Source organism: Pelodiscus sinensis, chromosome 14, assembly GCF_049634645.1.
Source record: "Pelodiscus sinensis isolate JC-2024 chromosome 14, ASM4963464v1, whole genome shotgun sequence".
Lineage (NCBI taxonomy): Eukaryota > Metazoa > Chordata > Testudines > Trionychidae > Pelodiscus > Pelodiscus sinensis.
In genome coordinates, this window is record NC_134724.1 from 12,518,805 (window position 1) to 12,537,954 (window position 19,150).

At 37.6% G+C, this 19,150-nt stretch overlaps 2 protein-coding genes across 9 annotated transcripts in view; one reads left to right on the forward strand and one right to left on the reverse strand.

Annotated features, from left to right (window-relative positions):
• The window catches only part of CHD2 (chromodomain helicase DNA binding protein 2), a 108,649-nt gene extending 90,392 nt beyond the window's left edge, over positions 1-18,257 (reverse strand). For 2 of the 8 annotated variants that reach the window (XM_075897005.1, XM_075897006.1), the window contains exon 1: positions 172-2,437. The gene's annotated coding sequence lies outside the window, so the exon portion shown is untranslated. Of the gene's footprint in view, positions 1-171; positions 3,575-10,204; positions 10,262-14,334; positions 14,427-15,196; positions 15,273-17,839 lie in introns of those variants that run through there. The other 6 variants (XM_075897007.1, XM_006123330.4, XM_075897012.1 and 3 more) reach the window with 4 other exon arrangements.
• Positions 18,258-18,662: 405 nt separating this feature from the next.
• The window catches only part of FAM174B (family with sequence similarity 174 member B), a 173,555-nt gene continuing 173,067 nt past the window's right edge, over positions 18,663-19,150 (forward strand). The window contains exon 1 of the mRNA XM_075897014.1: positions 18,663-18,823. The gene's annotated coding sequence lies outside the window, so the exon portion shown is untranslated. The remainder of the gene's footprint in view (positions 18,824-19,150) is intronic.

The window sequence follows — 19,150 nt, forward strand, 5'->3', positions numbered from 1 at the left end:
AATTGAAGAGAAACAGTCCAGAACAGCATCTTGCAAACTTTCCCAAAGTAACAGAAGCAGCAAAAAAAATCTCTGTATTTTATTGCGTCATCCCAATACAGCTCAAGTCGGTCGAAAAATCTAAGTACTTAAAACCAGCAGAAATCTGAAAAATAATAATTGCCCACATACCTGATTCACGCACCACCGCCAGGACCAAGCCGATATTAGTTTCGGGTAGTGGAAAAACATTAGATCCAAAATATTAAGAGGTTAAACGCCAACTGTATAGTTTTAGATAATAAAAAATAAATAGAGCCTAATTTCCAAAAATATACTGCTGTTAAAGCAAAAACAGCGATAATTAGTAGAAAAAATGTCCCGGGGAAAAGCTCATTAGGAGAGCGCACAAAAATGGAGGTACGCCATGGCTTCTAGAGCTGGAAAAACAACGACCTGGGCTCTCTCCACGGCTTCTTCTTTCCAGCAAGGCACGAAAAGAGAGCCCTCAAAAACTGCTTTTCTGCCCGAAAAAGCCTCAATTGCCTCCCGATCGGTGCCTAGGACAGGCAAGGGGCTGTGGGGGCCCCCTGAGGCTGCCCGAAAGTTAGGGAAAGTTGCGTAAAGTGTTGGGAAGGCACGGAGCTCAGCGCGCTCTCTCTAAGGCACAGCCGCCATCTAGAGCTCCTTCCCAGCTCTGAGCTCTGCCTTTGATTGACACTCTCTACATTTACCCCACAACTCAGGTGATGTACCATAGACCCACCCCTTCATTTCTACCAAAAAAACAGATAGCCTCCACCTAAAGGGTGCCTGCCACCCCCCCACATCCTTGGCTTCTTCAGACCACCCCATCTGAGGGGGCACCTTAACCCCATCTGGTTCAGGCACCCTTTTAATGCAGGAAAGAAATGTCATTTGTTTCTTTTGTTTTAAAGATTTGCTAAATATTTCAGTCCTTGGGCTAAAATTACTTCCTCCCTGGACAGGAAGTGGTGCTGTAACAAGCCATTTTGAAAGAATGGAAGATGGACTAATAGCCAGACTTGAGCAACAACCCTCTTTGGAAGTCAACCCCACCCAATGGGGAGCAATTAAAAAAAATGAAAAAAAAAAATCTATGTTCAATCAATAATCCCCTTCACTTATCATACAATGTGTATAACTGAAGCTTAAAAATGGAAAGTCACAACAACCAAAAGAAAGCAGTTTGCCAGTAACCCTTTCATCTCAACAGCGCCTCCCTAGTGGTTATTGAGAAGAGCAAAATTAAATAGCTATGTTATTTTAATTTAATTAATTCAATACACCATGAAAAAATATAGCATTCTGGTATGTAATGTCCATGACTTAACCCATTATTGTTTGTAATAGACCTTAACATCCTAAAAGGGACTTTTTACAATCTTGAGAAAGTCAAGGTCCAAAAGTAATTATTCATTGTAATCCAAGTAAATTCTCAGATACTACTTCCCAGTGGAGAAAACATGACTCATTCAGGAATTGGAGGGGATCTAAACACAAAAGATGCTCTTATTCCCAGTGACCACTATTCCACCCCAACAACCAAAAATAGTAGCCTATGCCATCAGAACTTTTCACACATTTATTGTCCATTTTACAAGATACTGGAATCAGGCATGTGTACCAGATTTTTTTTTTAGTAGTTTTGATTTGGCCTTATATTAAGCGCATCAGAAGTGGTACACTGTCCCAACCAATGGCAAACAGCAAGTTCTACCAATAAAAACAAGTTGCTTTCTTTCAACTTCACATCCTTGCCATTCTTGCCCTGTAAATCCACCCTCTCTCCAATGTGTACTAAAAGGAAGGTTGCGTAAGTTTGATCTGCCATACCAATAGTGCACTATTGACTGGTGAATTATTATATATAGAAGAAAGCTGCCCTCTACACAGCACAATTTAAAAAAAAAGTTATAAAAAGGAAAAGAGCACCAATTCCAACCTGAATTTGAGCAATACAAAGGAAGTCAATTAGTTTGACTACTCGGTCTTTTAGACTGTCTAAATGCAACTCTGCCATATAATAAATGGCAGAAACAAGACTGGGAAGAGTGTACATTCAACATTGCAAGATTCAAGAGTTATGAATAGCCTATCATATACTAAGAATGAACATTTCCAACAATTTATCTTAAAGAATAAGAGCTGAACAGATCGTGCGCCAAATTTACAGTATTTGTCACTTGGAGATTCCTTTTGTCCAGTCTATCTGAATTTACTCTCAAATCTGCATGGTGTTCAGACATGAGAAAAGTTAAGCTACCTGTCCAAGATACATTTTAAGTATGTTTCTCTGTAGCCAGAGGTTGAACATACAAGAAATGTAAGAGGCAAAGTGATCTATGAAATAACTGAATTTTACAATACTACATCATATAGGTAGACCTTTGTGTTTATCTAGTAATAAAGATCAAAATAGTTCCACTTAACACTGTGCAATCTATTTGTATTATCAAGTCAACAAGAAATTCACAGTATACAGGATGGCCATGAACTGTAATAAACATTTGTACAGACTAAATCTAATCCATTTTAAATACATTGGTTTAACATTCTTTACGCTAAGGAACTAAACGCCAAAGAAATAACTTTTTTTAGAATGGTGTAACTTAAACACAATCCAAAACGTAACAAGTTTCCAACACAAAGCACCTGCAGGAAGAAAGGAAGTCATTCAGGCAACTAATTTGAAGTTCACTATAAAAGGTTGTGTGTGTGTGTACACACCCGTCCACATAAGTAACAAAAACAGATTACAGCAACACAGAAGAGTTCCTCAGCCAGACCAAGGATAGTTCAGGATGACCCTCCACTGCCAGCCAATGAATATACATGTTGTCTAGTTTGCCATTATTTGACATTTATACCATCCTATAAAAACTTTGGAAAGTTAAACAAAAGGACTGACAACTGTTCAAATACTGAATATAGAAAGTTAAACATTTTAACAGCATGGATAAGTAAAAATAAAATATTAGAAATTGAGAAACTGAAGTCTTTGAACCCAAATATAGCCATGTTTCAAATGAAGTATTTCGTAAATCTTACAAAACCTTCAATGTTTAAGACAATTGTCATTTTCAGAATCCAATAATCAAAGAATTTAATGACCTAAGTAAGCATCAATACACATTCTAAGTATTTTTCAGTCAGGAAAGAGACAAACCAAGAATAAAGTATAAAACAAATTTATTAAATAAGTCACTTAAAACAACAATACATTTTTCCCAAATAGATGGCAATATCAGGCATATCAACTTGAGTCCCCCGTCAAGGATACATTTCTGAGTATAAAATTTTGCCATCCCCACCCCCTTAAAAACAAATCCATTTTCTGTTCACTTATACAACACCATTTAGAAATTCAAGTCCATTTTGGTAGGATGATCACAAACCAAATCTTCTTTGGTTTAGGAACAATGAAGTCCATGTTAAAATTTCCCTGTCTTGGATGTATATATCACAGCACTCATGCATTAGTCCAGTTTCTCAACCTCTCAATCAACAGTAGAACTGCCATCTTGGTTTTTCATTCGTAGACTCCATTTGACACTCTTCATCTGACTGGACTCTTTATAAAAAATTAAAAGAAAAATGCTGTTGGAATAGAGATAATCTTATCCTTAAACTAAACAGATAATATTCAACCATGTACCTTGAAGACATTTTGAACATTAACTTTAGAACTAAAGCTTCATTAATTTGGTTCAATATAAATTATACCTGCCACATCTGATTTTGCCATCAATTAACTTAGGCACATCCAGCACTATGACAGGTAAGTTTTCAAAAATACAAATAAATACTACAGGGGAAAATAAGAGTTCAAGAAACTTTGAGAATAATTAACTCACTTCTAAAAATTTGCATGGGGAACTATTAAAAATTAAATAGAGAAGGGTTTCATCTCTGGTGACAAGTACTTCTGCCATCTATGACAGTGATGGGTTTCAAATTAAGATGAAACTAAGCCTAATTTTTATACCACATTACATTTTCAACAACTGTCCCCCTCTCTGCTTCTAGCACACAAGTTATCAAACCCAATCATACCAGGGATATGACAGCTAGGTTATTATTTGAAGGTATTGACTGAGTCAATAGAAATTCCTAAAATTGTGCCATCTTGGCGATAGTCTTCTAACTTGGGAAATGGAACACCCATGGTGCTGTTTCATTTTTAAGCAATCAAATTTCAGTATCTACTAGAAGAAAAAATGTATCAAAATCAGATAGTAACTATGCAGATTGCATTGCTTTGTCTCATAACTTTCAATACAACCCGCCTAATGCTGTTCTCCAATCATGTTTTTTTCAGCCATACGCTCAAAGTTTGCTTTTCATAAAGCAGCAATTGGGCCTAAGACACCAGATCAGTGACAAAGTGACCATATGAAGCATTATTCTGACTTGCCATTAAAAAAGGGAAATTTGGGCCTATAGATAAAGTTCTCTTGACTTGAAACAAGCCAAATGTGGCCCAAGACAAATGCAATAAAGTACTTTTTTAAACTACCATTTGCACCCATATACACAACCCTTAAGCACAGGAAACAACTAAATGGCAGAATAGCAAAGAAAACTTCAAAAAGCACTGCACTGATGGCTTGCTTGTAGGCTAACTATAGGTGGAAAACCCTTAACTGTACAATAAATGGCTTTCAGTAACTTCTCAATAGTGAATTTGCATTGTAACTTTATATGTGACATCTTTTATTCCATTCTTTTGAATGTGGCTTTTTAACTTAACCTTCAGTTTAAATTTTACAGCCAATTCTACCACTCTGGTCCCCTTAAGAAAAACCTCCAGATGTGCATAATCTTTCCAGGCAAGAAAGGCTTCAAAAATTACCAAAAAAGACAGAATTGAGTGTAGTCATCTAGTGTTTTGACTCATTCAATGCCACTATTCTCACTTAAATTTTACTTAGTTGGACAGGATATTTTGAACTATAAAGGTACAACAAACTTCCTGTTTTGGGTTAATGACTTGCCATTTATAATGTTTCATATCCCAGTATTCTTGGATGAAGTGATTTTTCCCCCACTTAAGATATCTCTATTCCACATAAGTGGAATACAGGAGCAACTATTTAGATTGAACTATTAGTGGTATCATATGTAACAAGTGAAAAGGGTAGCAGAATATTCAAATCACAGGATCTTCCCATCTTAAACCTCACATACCTCAATGTTCGGTTTTGTTTTGTTTTTTAATTGAAGTGGTATTTCTACTTTTAGTGGGGCATGTATTTTTAACCAATACTATCTATACTGAAAAACTTACAAGTAGTTTATTATCTATTATATATTTTGAAGGGTGTGTTTGTGGATTTATTTGTGCAAAATAAAGTCATACTTTGTGATTACCTACAGATACCAAATTTGCATAAATAATCCTGCCTCTTAAATTAGCGGAATGTACTACTTTTGACACCAGAATATGCTGGGTGAAAGATTTAAATAATTATTTTTGTTTTTCATCAGAAATGTCATTACTATTAGGATCAGAGTTCATAAAAATATTTGCTAATAATTAAAATTGAGTCACCCATTCAAGTCACCTATTCAATTGCCATGTTAGCGTAAAGAAAAATGTTACTGTTATATATATCAAAATAATTCAAGTTAGTCAAAGAAAGAGTAATGAAAGTTTTAAGAGTTTCTGATTCAAGTTTTTACTATGTATGGTAATTATTCAATAAATTGGATATGTTTGAAGTTGAAATCCTACAAATTTAAAACTGGTTTTACTTCCCTTTTGCAAGCACATTAATAAAAAATTCTATGACATTACATTTCTTGAACTTTCCTATATGTTTGTGATCAATGGAAAATTACTTTGCCCAGTCAACGACGGGTCTCACTTGCTAGTATATCATATTTTACATACTCATCTAGATTTAAACCAATTTAGACACAGATTAGTCAGTGTTTCAAAATATTTTTAGGAACTAATGAAATCTAAAGTACCAAAACATGACATAACCACAATCTCGTCAGTGAGTGGGTGAGGCAATATGGTTTACTGGACCATCTTCATGTCCAATACAAGATTTTACCTCACCTATTTTGTGTGTCTAATATGCTGGGGCTAACAGGAATACAATTCTTGTCTGTCAAATATTTGGGAATGTTTAGGTGACTGAGATGAATACTAATGAAATTCACCAAGTTTCTTGTTTCTTTTTATGATTACAGCTTCTATTGGTAAGAAGTAAGGGAAGCCAAATATTGATCTGATAACCATAGTAAGCCTTTGTTTTGCAGTTCTATCCATGAAAACCTACTTCTGTTGGGTCATTCCAACTGACTACAAAGCAAAATGTGATTGAATAAAATATATCATCCCTAAGGTAATCTGTGCTTGGATCAGCCATATTTGGTTGTACCAATGAATTTGGAAACAACTGACAGTGGTAATCTGAATTTCATTTTGCTAATGTCACCATTTCTGTAACAAGATCCTGCAGTGAAAGGAGTTACAATAGGAAAGTATTAATAGCATCAGTAAATAATTTGGACAATTCTTCCAACCACACAGGTAAAACTGTGTTTTTTTTAGGATACATCTAGTAAATATTTCAATGTATTTTCACACGTTAGATTTCTCGTTGAGTGACACTTCTACAATGGCTTGATTTTTTAAACAGTCACACTGGGCATCCATGACTAAGACTCCTCTTCTTACTATCTGAATCTTATGTTCTCTTTATGTCCTTTTGTGGAATCAAAGAATTAGCCATCACTATTGCTCAAAAAGTTTTCCTACACCCTATTGTATTTTTATTTCTAATTGAACAAGATTAATATCTAGGCTATTTAAGGCAGTTACCACAAGGTTTGGTATGTTTCCTTCATATCCTCAAACTATACAACTGCCAATCTTATTAACAGTCCACTGCAGTACCTAGATACATATTCAACCAAACATTTGAAATTTTAAAATTTCTACATGTATCTTCTCTTCACACTCACAATATTAACTTTTTGCTCTAATTTAGAAAGATGACTTTCGGTAATAGTCCACTGCAACAAATAAATTTGCAATCTTTTGTAGCCAACAGTAAGTGTTCAGTTTTTCCTCTTATGTTTGCCAAAATCCCACAACAATTCCCTAAGTAGGTATGTCCAAATACATATATATATAAAAACATCTTATGTTTAAGTAACACAAAAAGATAAAATGCCAACCAAGTTGTAAGATTAATACTTTAAATAAAGACAACTAACTAGAAAGTGTGTCTTTTATTCTTAGACTTTTCTATTAGAATTTCTTAAGAGTTAAAACATCAGAAAAGGAGAGCTACTTATAAGGGAAAGTTGGGATTGGTCCTGCCTTGGGCAGGGGGCTGGACTTGACCTTCTGAGGTCTCTTCTAACTCTATGATTCTATGAAATCCCAGGAGAAGTAAATGAACACAAAAAATTTCTAAAATTTAGAACTGGAAGCTTTTATTTTGTCCAAGTTTACCAAAACAAGTCTTCCTCTCAGAAACATATGTAATGGACTTGCATATTAGTGCCACTGTCTTGCATTGTAGGATGTGGAAATTGATGAAATTCTCATCCATACAAGAAGGTAGATCTTCAAGAAGAGAATAAAATACAACAAATGAGTCCTTCATTGGTCTCAGAAGAGTCACTGCAGTCTTATCCAGTTTAAAAAAAGTGGATAGGTAAGCAATGCAGGTGGTCTCCCAGGGAAAAACTAGTTTACTTCCATTGACAATGAGATTTTCCTGGGTAAGGACAGGATGACTTAAAAAGGCTGTCTAGGGGATGAAAAGCCTTGTCTATTAAACTAGACAGGCAGACAATTGTAACTTTATGTATTTGGAACTTTTTACAAAGCAGTCTTGCTCAGGAAGTTTTTTTTCCAGCTCTAAAGAATTTATATTGTACCTGAAGTTAAGGGCCCAAGAATCTTTGCTCACATCATATAGCTTGTCTAGACTGTTTAAGGTAAGTAACTTCTGATAGGCACATTTGAAATCAAATTGTGGAAAAATTTTACAAACAAGATAGCACCTAAAAGTTGTTGGGCAAACTTATGGTGAACTCAAATGCTTTTATTTCTTATTCAAGAAAGTTTTCAAGGCCCACTCACTAGCACTTTCAGCTTAAACTTAAATTTACAACACTTTAAAGATAATTCTTCCTCAAATCCATTTCAGGCATTATCTCTCCTGGAGATTAAACAAAGAACAATAAGGAAGTGAGTAACTTCCGAAGGCAATTGGGATGTTTTCAACTGCTACTAGAAAAATCACAGCTCTAACTATAGTAAGTATAAAAATGAAATTAAAGAAAAAAAATTAAGACAAAGTAAAGGTATAGAAAAAGGTGGGGTTAACTTTAACAAGAAAAGTTAACTTTCACCCTTATTTTTTTCTACTCCTTACTATGACGTATCAAGAAATCATGCAGGTTCTCATACATTAACAGAAGTCGAGACGGACAAGAGGGCTGGAGAGGAAGAGAGCACAATGGTGTCGGGTGGAAAGAATGGCAAAAATGGGTTTAAAAGAGTGAAGACTGCTTGGAACATAGTAAAAGATATATTGTTCCAAGCATAAGAAGCACTGAAAAGCAGCACAAAAGCAGATAAGATAAGATAGAGTGGGCAGGATACAAAGGAACAAAAAAGGGCACGATATGTAGTCAGCGAAGAATTTTAAGATCACAACGTCAAATACAAGTTGCAGTCCTAGGATTCTACACAGTAGTCTGGTGTGACAGCTTAGAGATTCTAAACAGATTCATTTAAATTAAGAACCAAGGCTTTTAATGAATGAGAAGGAGCCAAGAGTACTGTTGCTATCCCCAATTATTTTTGTAACGAAAGTGAAATCTTATACCTCCTCCACCCATTTTCTGTTTACAGTATGCTCCTGGGGTTTAGGCAGGACTTGAGATTCAGTTACCAGTAGGAAGATAGAAGCTTTGGAAGCCAAGGAGGAGACAGTTGGGCTTTTGGCACCTGCAGAGGCATGGAAGGCAGTCTGAACAGAGGATAAGAACATCAGCTGGAGGGGTCTGCTATTATGAAGCGCAATGAAACAGTCAATGTCAACATTTAAAATAATCTCCAGGTTTCAGAGTTAACACCCTACTAAGATGACAGAAGCACTTCATACTTTGGAGCTACTGTTTCAGACTGTCTGCAGACTAAGGAAGAAGACAACTGAATCAGTTAACTTCTCACATTTGGAAGATTATCTTCACAAGTGTGTGTTAAATGCCAACTTAAATTTTGGAGCACAGTTCTGCAGCAAAGTAAATTCCATGGCATATTCTTCCACTGCACAAACACAAAATGCATTAAAAATTAGGGCAAAGAATTATATGCACAGATGCAGAGTCAATAAGAGAGGACTTAAATCTGTGCAGATAAAGAAACATGTTTCAGAACCCACTTTTTAGAAGTCATACAAAGTAGTCCCAAGGTATACTCTTTTTAGCAAAATATAATACACTTTACATCCATTTTTATCCCAAATGTTGCACTATGTATAATCAACTCTTGTCTCCTATTTAAACCTGACAATTTTGCATTTTGACTGCCTATAGAACTATTCCTAAATGAAACCCTAAACACTAGTTGTGTGTGGCAGGTCATATCCCAAACTCATGTACAGTAGCATCTTGATGAAATTACAGATCTCTGGAACAAGACAATGACAGATAGCTCTGAGTGTTAGAAAGCTCCCTGGAGATAACTACTAACTCGTCTGTTTAAGGACCCTTGTTGCTGTTCATAGGCATGCACAATGATAATGCTTGGGAAATGGAGTTAAAATATCTTCTTAAGACATTCAGGCTGCTGTTCGCCTTGTTTTATACCACAAATTGAGACAAAACTGATCAAGTACTCTACTATTGTATAAGGTAACATTTAATCTATTGCAGTCTGCAGAGTTGATGTTTTAACCTTTGTTCTTATCAAGAAGTCACGAAATAAAAGAGCAAGAGTGCTACAGCATTAAACCAAAGATTTACGATTGAGAAAACTTTATAAAAAGTGCATTTCATAACATCAAACTAAGTTTATGATTCTGGTACCATTAAATAAACCTATTCTTATTTAAATTATGCTTCAAGTTAACCAAGTTTAAAGAGATTTTCAATCAAATTTACAGCAATTATAGCCATAAATTATTTTAAATCACATGCAAGAATATTAGGAGGAGTAACTTACCCGTGCTTCCATCAACATCAGCTATTTTGTACATACTCAGTAGATTCCTCAAACTATCTATAGGGGAAAACATATATTAACATATTGCAAATCAATTAATCAAAACTTAAATTCACCAGATTTTTAAATGTCTATATAAACACCAGAAAGTGCTACTTCAGTCTAGCTAAAAAATGCCACTATAATTCATTGTGGTTGTAGGATTACATACCCAATAAAAACAAAAATCATACAGCACTGAGAAAGAATGTGTCCTAACCACAACTTGCACCTCAATATACTCATAGGACCTTTGCCATCCCAGATTGCCTATGTTTGAGAGGTAACTGTTAGTTTGTTCAATCAAAAACAAAAAGAGTTCTGTGGCAACTTAAAGACTAACAAATTTGTTTGGACAAATTTTTGTGGGCTAGAATCCACTTCGTGGGATGCATCCTATGGAAACTACCACAGAGTAGTAGTACATCTCTAGTGACACCTCAGATGCAATATGAAAAGAGGACAAACGCATAGCGCTTTTGGTTTGAAGTCTAACCAGGCAGCAATGGAATATAAAATGAATGCTTTTGGTCTACTACTTCCACTTCATTCACTTTCTTAACAATAATAATTAGCAAACTATTGTTAATCAAATAACTTATTGCAGTTAAATATAGCAGAAATATTACCCTTATATGCAGAGGTATATACCCTTACTATACCTTATACACAAAGGTATAGCAGACCCTTCGTCAGGCAGCCAGTTTTCACTGTAAGCATAACAAAACTCTATACCCTATTGTCCAGTTTTCTACATGTGGTCATCAGTTTCATAACTGAGTATCTTATTAAAAGCCTATTGACTGCCCATATCAGCTTTATGGAGGTCCTTTGCACTAATATTAGAATCTCAGTACACTTCTACCAGAGAAAAATAAATTGCTCTACCTACAATCATCTGTAAAGCCTCCAAAACGCAAGTATCAAAGGCTCTGAGTTTGTGAATACATAACTATAGAAAACATTTAAATAAGTTAAGACATTGTTCTTAGTTGAGCCAATAAAAATACTGTCTGAATCCTAGATCTTCCCCATGAAAAAAAATTAAAAATTTCAAAAATATTTAACTCATTAATGCTAGCCTTAATATAATTTATAATTAAATGAATTAAGCATCACTTGCTCACAGCAGTTAGTCAACTAAATTTCTCCCATTTCCTTCAAAATCTATTCAAGAAAAAAACATGACCCCCTTTCATGTGAATGTATTCATAATAAATTCCCACAATTTTCATATACAGGTTTCTAGATTCTGATATTTTACTTCATCATTGGCCTTCAAGTTACTCCCTTTATTTCCTATTTTTCCCTCCCACATGAATTTCCATTTTAACACATTTGGAATGAATTATTTCCAACAATTATAGTTTTGTTCATAAAACCTGTTCATAAAACTTGAGTGGCAACCAGCATGCAATTGCGAGTTTGCCTAACTATGCTATATATGGAGTTTATAGGAGTTAGTGTATTAAAATATGATCCAACAGCTTCTATTAGATATAGCAGTATATAATATTCAACAGTATTTGTTTTACTTGGCATATTCAAGTTCTCATTCAATCAGCTGATAGAGGTTCCTCTGAAAAGCAACCTCAAATGTTGTATTCTAATAGAAGTTTGTCTACCATTATAGTGTTTACATCAATACCCTCTTCCAAGAAAACATGTAGTGCTAGAAACTTCATTAAAGGCAACTAAGAGTGAAAAGTTGGACCTAAAAGTCCAATTTTAGACATTTCTAATAGAATATCATATGATCTAGGTCCAGAGATCATTTCTATTTTAGTTTAAACATCTCCTTATTTTCATGATGACTCTACTATGCAGTAAGTAATTTGACTCTACTCAGGTTACAATGGCCCAATCAAACACAGACACAACATGGTTCAATTACAAAGAAAGCATGTTTGAGAACATGAATTTTCTTCAAGTCAATACAACTTTGGAAAAAACAGCTAGCAATCCATAAGTAGACAGTTCTCAGGAGATCTTAATGAATGAACTAAAAAAAATCCCCAGCAAATAATGTAGCACTGAAATGGCAACACTGTTTCTTGCCTATTCACTAGTTATTTTCCACTATTATTCACCTACATGCCTGTTATACTTTCAATTTCCAACTTTAAATGACATATTGACACTTTAAATGATATATGTACCCCACTTAGGAAAATGGTCTCTATTAAATATTAATTCAAGTCAAATAGCATTTACATCTCCATTTATAATTTAATTTACTTGCTATCTGAAAAGGTAAATCTTTTGATAAGACTAATGGTTGTAACTTTGCAAAACAAGCGTAGACCCAAAACCTAAAAGTATCTGAATTTCCAGACAGCTTTATGGAGGTCCTTTGCACTAATATCTCATCCTACAAGTTACACACCTGGCTGCACCAGAGAGAATACTCTACTCCATAGACAATAGCTCCTCATACTAAGGGCATGCAATCAAGCTCTAAAGGAGTTACGTCTAACGTGGTCTCTTTACAGTGCAGCAATCCAGTCAAGGTAAGGTTCACTTGTTTTTAGATGTCACATTTTCTGGTTAAATACAACAGCAGTACAGTGATTCCAAAGCACAAACAAACTACTTTATGGATTCCCTGACAAACATGTTCTCTTTCAGATGCCTGAAGTTCACCCCTTTCCTTGATTTTTTTAAAGACTGAGGTCTACACAATTTAAAGAACAGATGCCAATACAGAAGAACAAAAGATGTAAGATTTGGGGATGGATCATTTGATGACTACCTGTTCTGTTCATTCCCTGTGGGACACGTGGCTAGATGGACCTTTGGTCTGACACAGTATGGCAGATCTCGTATTCTTAAAGGGACAAAAATATAAGGGTCTAAATAGCTGTCAAAATGTTTAGAGAACATTAGAGAAGATGTACAATGTATGCAGAACAAATAATGCCATGGTGGTACAGGATGAGCTCAAGGTCGTTAAGATTATTTCCAAATGCCTTATAAGGGAGTGATAGCCAAACCAAGTCAACCTGTGATGTCTAACTTGTGTTTATGAATAGGTCAAAAACAATGGCTAATTTTGGATCTTAAAAAGGCTTGACCACAAGAATAAAAAAAAAATCGTGAATTTCACAGGTTAAAGTGTGAAAATTATCAACAGGGCTGAGTGTACTGTTCTACTATAATTACAAGCCTGTCTTTGATGGGCCTAGACTTCATAGCATTCTCGTCTAGTAAACTGAAGATTTATATAAGAAGCCTCATGAATGCTTTCAAAGTTGCCAGGTAATTTCTGGTAAGGATCTCTAATTCTCAAGTTTCATATTACATAATTACATGACTGACTTGTTAAATTTTACATAGCATCCTCATTCAAAATTGTATTTTGTTGTAATCTACCCTTTTGTAAAGCTGCACACTTGTCTCTGTATATAAGTGTTTCATTTGTTTGTTTTACTGGCATGAACTCCTGAAGAGGGTAAAATGGAGACCCACTTTCATCTGCAACAAGCAGAAGCATTTACAAGTTATACATTTGTATTTGAAAAGTTAAAGCAATTGTCTGGAACCTTAAAGTTTACATCCAAGTTAGAATGGATCTTTATACTCAAGTCAGGCAGGAGATTGAGAGAAGGGTGTTGATTTTTGCTAATTTTTAGTTCTATGTAAAATAGTTTTGGTATAACAACGTAAACAGAATAAGCTCGAAATACAATAAATGAATTGAGGAACAATGTATTTTTGAAATTTAACTCATTAACTTTCTGAATATGTGTGTACTGCTGCATATGCAGACATGTTAAAATATCTGCTTTACTACTTATATTCTTTACTTTTGCTTGTTATGTTACTATGTATATGTATTAGATGGTACAGCTCCTTTTACTGAACGGACTGTCCCATAATCTCAAGAAAGGTTTATATTTAGAGGGCACGTCAGTAATATTATGAACTATATGTAGTATACACTAAAATTTGAATGCAAAGCCTGAACAAAACACCATCCATTTACTGTGCTCAATATACTTTAATGCCTTAAATGCCATGGCACAAGTTCAATGTTTATTTGCTGAAAAAGTGAATTTTAAGAGGTTAATAGAATCACTAATATTACGTACCTGATATAAATGATAGAATTTTGAAAATTTCCTTTTATTCCATGTTTACCAGATCAGCCCCTGGAAGCAATAAACAGTGCCCAGGTTCAATCCTTTAAAAAAAGAACAAAGTTAGCTTTTGATCTTTTTAAACAACGTAAAGTATGTATTTCTGTAAATATAACTAATACACAATCACTAGAAAGTCATCATCTAAAGTATAAAACAAGTAAATGAAGAGCAACTTCGTGGTACAAAATGAGAAATAATAAATGTAAACAAATTTAAAGAATCAGGCTCTTAAAAAATAAACAGCTAGGCTTCCTGTCTCCAATATGCTTCTTGTAAATTAGTTACGTTGGTTATTCAATTTTCATGCCACCTTTAAAATCTACAGTGTGTCTAAGTGAACTTTATTCAGTGACAGAAAGTACAACTCAACTGTTTAACAAAACGCAGTACATTTTTTCACTTGGAAAATGGGTAAACGACATACAAAGTTAACCTTTTAAAGTAAAGTGATAAGCTTTTCCCCAAAACTTCGGACAAGATTGATATAGGTTAATTCACCTTAAGCTATTAAAACAAAATCACATTTGACAGAATGCCCATCATAAACACACGTCACATGAAAATTTAAAATGTGGTTTTGCTTCAATTAACTACATTAAAACATACTCTTTGAAATCCAAATAGTAGTGTACTGTACCCCATTCATTTTATAAGCACTTGGGGGAGGCAGGAGTGCTGGGGCGGGGGGGGGGGAGGTCATTTTTACCTTTCCTAGTAAAGCACAGAAGCACACAGTTAAACCCCAACGAATGAGAAAGTAACAAAGGGGTAATGATGCTGTGTAAAAGTAAAACTTAGAACTCATTCTTACCTAAAAACATTAGGTTTGTACAATTCTCCTGGAAGCCAGTCAGCCATCAAGTAGGTAAACATTTATGGAACTCTATCTTTAAAAACAAAAACAAAACACACACAAATGTTACTGTTTGCTTTAAAAATGTTGGGAAAAAAGTTACTTGTGAAGATATAAAAATAATGGCAACTTTTAAGAGTACTGATTTAGTCCTAACTCAAAGACAGCATTGTCCATATTGGCAACATAAATATTGATCTTTTTACATTTCAAGAGACATTGGTGAGTGGTGGGATTATGAAACATCACATGCACAGTCCAATAAGAGGTAAACTGCCTGTCCCTCTCCCATTATTTTTATATTTTACCATCACCAAACCAATAATCATAAAGATGAAATCAAAACAGTGTATGTTTCATAAAGAAAAAGCAAATTGAGCATAACTGCCCTCAATCCTTTTTCTCCATAAAATGCAAAAGCCCTTAAAAATGTAACAATACAAAGTTAAATAAAACTAACAGCAAGCTATGTTAAAATGGCTCCTGTCATCCTCCTCTGAATTTTAAGCCACAAGTTATTCTCTCTCTCTCCAAGTGAGATACCAGTTTTTTAAAACTTGCAGCATCTTTGACCTTTAATCAGTCCTCAAACTTTGCTCTTCAACACCACAAGCACCACCAAGTTTCTCTTTGCCTTTCGTCAAAAGGCTTTATATATTTAACTGGTTGGCAGTTATTCACCCCCAAATACTCCACAGCTAAATAAAAGCTTCATAGGCAATTCTATGAAGAAACAGTATTTTAAATTCACACATATTTCACACTGAAGCTTCCTTAAAACATGAATTCAAATCTCAGTAACTGCTAATATAAATGAAATGCAAATCCTTTAAAGGAACCAAACAAAATTTAGGAAATGAGAGCAATTGTGTTTTCAAAACCAATTTAAATATTCAAGCTGAAACAACATTCCAAGGAAACAATCCACATTAGTAATTTATATATAAAAAAAGGTCGTGCTGAAAATACAGCAGGCATTCACCTAAAACTAGAACTCTCTTTTCTGCAAACTGTCTATACAAAATTGCAAAGATGTAAACTTTAGTTACAAAACCATTACAATCTAAATCTAAAACGAAGATAACTCGTGTGCGAGGTTAACACAATGTTTTCCACTTCTATTATCTCCTAGTAAATGTGAATCGGGTACGAGGCACACATTAAACTGTAGATTTACCTTTAAACTATCCTATTTGAAAAAAAGCAGCCCAGAACCATGTTCTGAACATGACTCAACACTAGATAATCGGCAACAAATATGGCTACATATCATCTGCAATTAATACAAGAATAGCTACTTAATTTACCTTGTAATATTCTGCAGTAACTTTTCATAGATTTTGAATCTGAAACTCATCTTAAAGCATGTGAGTAATCATTAAATATGTAAGCCAATGTGAAGCAAACTATAAGTGTTCCATTTAAACTTTTCCTTTTAAAGGAATCTTGTGTAATAGTTATTACACAAGTTCTAAATTATTAAACAGTTACACTTGAACAATGATCAAAATGCTATGCAAATAACTGCAGCCTGGATATCAGAAAATGCAGAAATTAAATACCATATACATAATATGTCGCCTTAGCAAATGCTTTTTTGGAACTACATATTTGTCAGTATCATTTATAGTTGGTTACTTTAACATGTTACTCATTTAAGTAACCAATTTTCCTTCTGCAGAGCAATCTAATTAACAACTGTAGTATTTTTTAAAAACTTCTAAGTTGCAGAGTTGGCACAACGCTATTTAAAAAGATATTTTATAAACTTAGAAATTTTCTAATCACGAGATTGGATCACGCTTAAATCTCAAGAGTTTTGTTTAAAGTTGTCTCCAAACTATTTTTAGATTAACGAACATTTTAAATTTACCGTTTCACTAAAATACTGAAGCGGTCTCTTCAGCAGCCTGCTTTCCCTCACTGGTGCAGGAAGAGTTAAAAGCCAACACCCCAACCAAAAAAAAACCACACAAGTTTTATTTTTGAGAAATGGATATGGCGTCTTTGTTCTTACAAACTAGGGAGACTGATCCCCTGTTCAGCAGCAAAAGGCAACCCATGCTCTTTAAAGAACTATTTTAGGACCTTACGACTTGGGGCTAAAGATATAGTAGCGTCTACAACCCCACTCGCCTTTAGTGGTGTACTGGAGTTAGTAACTGCTCTGCAGATGCCCCCTTGCCATGCTGCACTGGCGACGGAGTAGGGTGCGCCCCCTTTTCCCCCCTGCTGCATTGGGGGCCCGGGGACTCATCTGCAGCCCCCCCTTAGTACTCCATGTAGAGACTAGGGTGCCCAGGGGCCCCTGGGCGCTGCACGGGAGGTGACTCGGGTAACTGCACACCGAGTACTCAGTATCTTCAGGGAGCTCCCATAGGTGGGCTTCCTCCGGCTCCGCAGCACCCAACGGCCCCCCAGTCATAGAGACACCCCCTCAGTGAAAGGGGTTTTAGCTCTGGAGGGTGCCCGCTCCCAGCTCCCCAAGCCCAGGGCGGGAGGGGCGCAGGGAGCTCCCCTCCCCCTCTCGGCTCCAAGGACATGTTGTTTTTCCTCCCAAGGACAAAGAACAATGAGAGGCGAAGAGACCGGACCACTCACCAGCAAACGCGGAGCCCGGCGGCGGCTCGGAGGACAGAGCACCGCTCCCCTCCTCGCCCTCGCCGCGGCGGCACAGGGCTCGCCGCCCGTCCGCCCTCCCGCCGAGCTCGAGGCGCAGACGGTTTCGGAGCCCGACGCCATCGCCCTCCGCCTGTCCGCAGCCCCGTACGGAGCTCGGCTCGCCGCTCTCTGTCTCCCCGGAACCCCCGAGAGCCGGGCCCGAAGTGGCTCGCGAGGCCGGTGCCCAGGCGCCTCGCCGACCCCGGCGAAGCGAGCGGCGGCCAAACCGCCTGCGAGCCCGGTTGCGACTGCCTCCCCGGCCATCTTGTGCCGTGTGTGTGAGAGAGAGTCTGTCTCTGCCGTCTTCTCTCAACTCCTTCCTCCCCTCCCCCCGCACAACATGGCCGCCAGAGTCAGTACTCACTGCGGCGGCCGGCGGGGAAGGGGCTGGGCCTGCGCCTCTACCCCCTGCCTACCGCTCAGCCCCCCCCCTTCCAGCCTTCTGCACATGCGCCAACCGCTGCTCTCTACTGGCTGCGCCGCTCCCTCCCCAGCGGACCCAGTGCGCGCCGCTTCCATAGGCCGCGCTCCTCCCTCCCAGCCTGGGCCCGCGCGCAACTCAACCGCCGCTTCCTATTGGCCGCCCTTGCACTGTTCTTTCCGCCCCACCGCAACCTCAACGGTCGCAGCAGCACAGTATGGCAAGCGCGAGCGCGTCTGCCGCTGCCTATTGGCTCCGCTCCTTCTCTCGCTTCCCCCCCTCCCCCTCCCATCATCTACGGGCTCGCGCGAGGCCACTGCCCCCTCTCCGAATCCATGTCGACTGCTTGGGGGAGGGGGAAGCTTATGAACAGTCAGGGGCGGCGCCTGCCTATAGGCAAACTAGCCAGCCGTCTAGGGCGCCAAATTCCAAATACCCTGCCACTTCCATTTCCCCTTCCTGTGCCTTGCCTGGAGCAAGGCTCCCCTGCGGCCGGGAGGGGGGTAAGTCCTGGGAGAGGCGGCGCGGGCGGCCCCGGGGGAGGACGAATGCGGGGGGGGGGTCCCCCTGCCCCGCGGGAGGGGGGGTCGCCCCGGGAGAGGCGTATGCCGGCTTCTCTGGGGGGGGGGGGGGAATCTTGGGAGAAGGCGGGTGCAGGGGACTCTCTCCCCCGACTAGCACCCTGTGCCCTCTCCCCGGCCCCCGAACTCCAGGCCCTTCCGCTCCCCAGCACAGAACCAAAACTCTCAGTCGATATCTGCCCTTGGGATTGGGGAAAGGGGGGGGTGCTGATCTTATGGTTCGCCTAGGGCAGTGGTCCCCAACACCGT